The sequence below is a fragment of the Thalia democratica genome, chromosome 2 (genome assembly GCF_965202585.1).
Source record: "Thalia democratica chromosome 2, ktThaDemo2.hap1.1, whole genome shotgun sequence".
In the NCBI taxonomy this organism is placed as follows: domain Eukaryota; kingdom Metazoa; phylum Chordata; class Thaliacea; order Salpida; family Salpidae; genus Thalia; species Thalia democratica.
This window is the reverse complement of record NC_139166.1, coordinates 46,668,983-46,674,982: the sequence shown is the minus strand read 5'-3', so window position 1 is coordinate 46,674,982 and position 6,000 is coordinate 46,668,983.

Sequence of the window (6,000 nt, the reverse complement as noted above, 5' to 3'; positions counted from 1 at the left end):
CGTTAATAATTCTCAAAGCATATTATCTACAAATTTAAGTAATTAAGTTCCAATAAGATAAGTAATAGTAGTAAAATATTTTAACTAAATAAATGTTTTTTAATTAGTTAACTGTGCATTTTACAGCTTTTGAACATTTTGTAAATAAATTTTAAAAACTTGTATAAATTTACTAGATTTTTTCATAATCTTTGTTTTTCAAGTGATTAAGCTAGCATTAATATTATGGTCAAGTTTAAATTATATATTTTGTAATTTTAACTTTATTTTTAATATTAAAAAAGACCTCTGTTTTTAAACCACTGACGAGGAATCCTGTAAAGTTTCAGGATTCCAAATGTACTTAAAGTAACCTTTTTATTCTTTTAAAGTGATATAACATTTCTGTGTATATTAAAATTTTTTAATGTTGTATATCACATTAACTTCCTATCCATTATACATTACTGGAAATAAATTTAAAACTAAACTGCTTAGTTAAATTTTTAAGATTTAAGGCTAACACTATCATTCTATTCTTTAACTAAGATTATTTTCATTAAAATAATAATTTTAACTTTAAATATTAAACAATCAACAGAATAACTCAGGGTAGCTACTGGGTTTTAAGAAATTTTTTACAGTTTACTTTTTTTTTACAGGCTTTTTAAAGCATAAATTTTCTCACCCCTTCTTAGTAGAATATTTATTACACTTAAGGTAGAAAAATGTTCTCATTACTAAAAAAAATACCTCAATACTAGTTAAAATTTCAGAGAAAACTCTTTTCCTAGTAAACTCTGAAATAAAAACAAGTTCATTATAATAGTTTTTGTTTTAGCTCATCTAAATTTCATTAATTTTTATACAGAAAATTGTTTGAAATTCCAGAAATTTCTAGGTTTTACAATATAGTATAAAATTTATTTTTTCTATTTTTTTAAATTTCATGTGTTTTAAGTAAAATTGCCAACCTGATAACAATCATACCCTCATAAAAAATATCGTTTCAGGGTAAGGGATATAATTGAACAAATTAGCAGTTATATAACATTATAAATAAATATAACTGTTGGATATGTGTTGTGTAGATGTTGTTTAAACAAATTAAAGCAAATTTTCACTAATGCTGAAACTAGATAATGATTAAAAAAAATTGACTATGTGATCACTATTATCAAAGTGAACCTAAAATTAAGTGTTGTTTAGACACAATTAATTTTTTTTAGTAATAGAGCAAATTATATAAAAAATGTCTAAACTTAAGATACATATTTTTAATGCTAGAAAAAAGCAAACATTTATAAATTGTATAGTTAAAAAATATATTTAAATTTCAGCATATAAAAAAGTTACTTAATATTTATAATAATTACTTCAACATTTTAAAGTTATTACTTGTTTAAAATATGTTATGACTTGGTAATTTGAAAATTAAATGTTTTATGCTACAATGGGTAAGAACCTTTATAGGAGAATTTATTAGAAGCAAAGTTGTTGTTTATTGAATAATAAAGTACTGTATGTATTCGTATCACTGCTTTTACTTTTACTCACATTTAAACGATAAAACGAACTCATTTATTTTTGATAATAGACTATGTACATTTTTTTATTGAATACATTACTGTCTATAACTTTGTATCACTACTTTTACTTTTAGTCTTACTAAATAATAAAACATGCTCAGTTATTTGTAAATATATACACATATATATTTCTAATACAAAAAAAAACAACAATTTTTCGTATTGTTTACTAGGTTTAAGTGTTTAACACGTTTCATCAGAACAATATAAAGCACATAGCAAGTTTTTTAAAGAATCACAAAAAAACACATTATGACATTTCAAATAAAATTGAGTAATTTTAGTTATCTTATTTTAAAAAAACTTATGTAGAAGTTAACTTACTTTTTGCTTTGTTTATTCTTGCTTTTGGTTTTATTTTGTTGCTATTTTTTGTTATTGATTAGTATTTTTTGATCTTTTAAAATACACATTTTGATTGTGAAAACCGGATTGCTGCCTTTCTTTTATTTAATTATAATTATTTTTTGATTTTTTCGAATTTGTACTTTTATAGGCTACATGAATAACATGTTTTGTTGTTGTTTTTCGGTTTTGCTTAGTTCTGCAGAGTATTTCCCATTTTAAATTATAGTCTTTGTTTGCGTCTTTTAATTCCCATATTTAGTTCGATAATTTGGTATTGTGTTTTTTTTAATTTGTTATTAAAGCTTTCCTTATGGTTGCTATATCTGTTTTTAAATGTTGTACTTGTTGAACCAATGTAAAATTTTGTTATATTGCATGTTTTTATAGTAGTTCGGTAGATAAAATTTTTTGATAGGCAGTTATTGTTTAAAGGGCATTTTTCTTTCCTACAGTTGCAGGTTTTTTCTTGTTGTTTGAGGTTTAGGTTGTTTAATGTTTTATTATTGTGTTTAAAAACTTTTGTTTTGAAATTTTCCATGCAGCTATAAGAAATTTTGAGTGTGTTCCTGTTTAAATTTTGTGGTATGGGTGGTTTGTGTCAAAGTTTTTTTTTTACCAAGTTTAAGAACTCTTTGCCTATTTTAGTGGCTACAGTTGGGTAAAAAAAGTTGGTTAAAATAAATAATTTTTCTTTTTTTTTTTCGCCTTTTTGTTGTTTTGTTTGCTTTTTAGTATGTTAAATTGAATTTGTATTTGGCAGATTTTAGTGCTGATTGATGATTATGTTTTATACGGTTAAATGATTCTTAGTTACTTGATAAACTGTTTAGTCTTTTGTTAATAGTTATAGGTAATTGTTTTAATATTTGATAAGGGTTCATTAAACTTGATAAACAGATATACAAATTTGCAAAAACAAAATGTTTAAATCTAATTGATCAAAATATTGTTTTATAATCGTCTTTAAGTACTGATGTCTCTCTTAACTAACGGTAATAAAAATATAATTTCTTAAAAAATAGTTTAAGTCTTTTTAAACGGCTTGTAAACTCAAAGGTCAGTCTAAGTTAAAAAAATTTCAGTCAGCAAAAAAAGATGCTTTTTTAGATGTTATTTTTAATTTTAATGATTTAAATTAAGTTTTTTGATTAACTTTTTTTTTGTAAAGTTGGTTAGGGATAAGGGTATAGTAAAAAACTTTTAAAAATTCTGCTTACTCAGATTTTTTAAGCTTAGACTGACCTTTAAGTATACTTTCCTTTTTTTAAACAAATACTTTGAAAATTAGGTCAACTTAAAATAACTTAGTTCACTTAAAAAAAAATAGTTTCTGATGTCATTAGGACATTTCAACTAGTAATGACATTAGGACCTTTATGACATCACACCACACATTTTATTATTTTATTATTACACTTTGAAAAACTTTTCTACAATTAAGACTTATAAGCTGATGTTTATAAACAAATATCAATTTTATGATTTGTTTTCACAACCTATAAAATATAACAAAAATGATAGTAAAAATTGTGATATTTTTACAAGTTACATATTACTTTCTTTGTGTTTTCATATTTTATAACCAGTTTCAAACTTGAAAGATTTTAAGTACCTTCTAATGTTTTTTATTGCCGCATGTAATTTAAAATAAACAATTATTTCCTTTGTAAGTTTTCTTCATAGTTTTTGGTAAAAAAATGGCATACAAAAATCTCAAAACGAATTAAATATATAATTATTCTTTTTACCTTTTATTCATCATCACTATGGCACAGTTTTTATTGAAAAACAAAGTTTTTGAGAACCTAAAGTTACAGGATTTTATAAAACTATCTTTAAAACAAATATGGTTTGCTTAGAATATTTTAAGATTATGGGTATTGGATTGACACTTTAACTTATTTTGATACTTTGATTCTAATCACTAAAAAGGTCAGTTTTCGGTTGCAGCCAACTGTGTAAAATTAAATTAAACTTTTTAGTTTTTAACTCATTAATACTTGTTACAAATTGATAAAACTATATTTCAAATAGTAGTAATGTTTTTTGAACACTCTTAAAAATTTGACGATAAAATGTATGGTTCAAAGGACCAGATGTACAAGAAGACCTTTTGGTCATCGAGCTACACACCACTAATTTGTTTTAGAAATTTTGAGATTCAATAAACGAATGATAGAGATATGATGATAGGTACTACATAATATTACTTAAATAATGATAAAGACTACAACAGAGTTAAAGCAATAACAGAGTCAAGAATTTGTTTACAAACAAATTCATGATCACTTTTAAAAACTGTAAACTAATGAGGTGTAGAAGGTTTTTAGTTTTTCATTTAAAACTACACTGTTAAGTTTATAATAAATTATGTATTTCGTTTTACACTTTTACTAATGCTTTAGATTTAAACTAATTTTCTTGTTAATTTTTCAAGTAAAACTAAAAAAAAAATCAAAAGATCTTTTTCAGAGACTTTTTAAAATTAATTGTTGTCTTTGACAATACTTAAGAAATAATGTAAAACGTTTAAAGAACTGTTATTTTTTTGTTAGTTCTATAAAATTTTCAGATCAATACTTATACTAAAGTTAAAAAAAACGGCCCGACTTATTTTCAGCTTGAAAAATACTTGTGTAAAATATACAAAATTTAGATTTTCTATAACAAACAACATGAATTTTACTCTTAATTTAATTTTCTTTACATTGTAATGAAGTAAACTTTATACAATTCTGTTTTCAAGTTTTTTTTTTGAAATTAATAGCACAGTATTCAAAACTACTTTTGCAGCCTGCAAAAACTGTTTTGTAAAAATTCGACCCGTGAATGACTTTTCTGGTGAATTTGGTAATAATTGGCGAGCTAACTAATGCCAAAAGTTACCAACCTCTTACTTATACATTATTTTTACACAATTGTAAGATTTAAAGAAAATTACCTTAACAGTTAAACTTATAGAAAATTCAATATAGAGAATATATGTACTTAAGCAAATAAATTTAACAATTTATTGATGTTGCTGACAATGTTTTCTAGCAATTATCAAAGCAAAGGAAAATAACTTAGCGAAAAAACTTTACAAATACACACATTTTTAACAAAAAAGTTAGTTTAAGTTAGCCTAATTAAAAATTTTTTAATTTACATTTTTTTTTGTTTTAATTTGTTTGCTCTTATTTCAGGTTATTCAGTCTTGATTTTCTGTTGTAAACATGTTTTGGTTGTGGAAACAGGGTTGCTGTCTTTTTTTATTTTGTTTAGTGAGAATTTACTTTTTTTTTTTAATTTGCAAATTTCATGTTTGTTGCTGTTTAAGTTCGACAAAGTAACTCCCGATTTAAGTTGTATTTTTGTTCATTTCCTTTAATTTCCATATACAGCATAGTAATTCAGTGCTGTTTCTTTTTTTATGATACTAAATTTTGCTTTATGTTTCTTTTTTTCTATTTTTAAACGGCGTTCTTGTTTTGCCTGTCTAAGCTTTTGTTGTGTTATCTGTGTTTTTTGTCGCTTTACAAAAAAAATTTTCTTCTTTTTACTTCAATGTTTGTTTCTTCTAATGCAGGATTTTTTGGAATTTAGGTGATTTAATATTTTGTTTTTAAGATTAAGAATTGTGTTTTGGAAACTTTTAAAGTATTTAAAAAAACAGGTAAGTTTTTTAAAAGTTTGTGCTACTGAATTACTTAAATTATCTTTATCTTAAAAAGTCTAAAACAGTTTTTGAAAGGAAAAAATATATAAAATTAAACAAATATGCTTTTTAATTACTTCTCAGTAAGCAATGCGGAAAAAAAAAAAAGATTTTTGTACAACAGAGTAACTTTTTTTTATTAAGTTTAATTAATTAGGTCGGTCCGCGAACGTTTTATCCTTTTATTTCAATTTTTAACTAGTCGGAAGATTCCGACCCATAATCTTAAATAAATTTATAGTTATTCTTACAATAATAGTTATTCTTATAAAAATTACCATATGACTTTTTGTTGTATAAATGTTATTGTAGCAAAAACTAAAGAAAATTATTTTTCAACACTTTTATTTTGAACTAAAAAAAAATTTTAGGTATAAATAAAGTTTA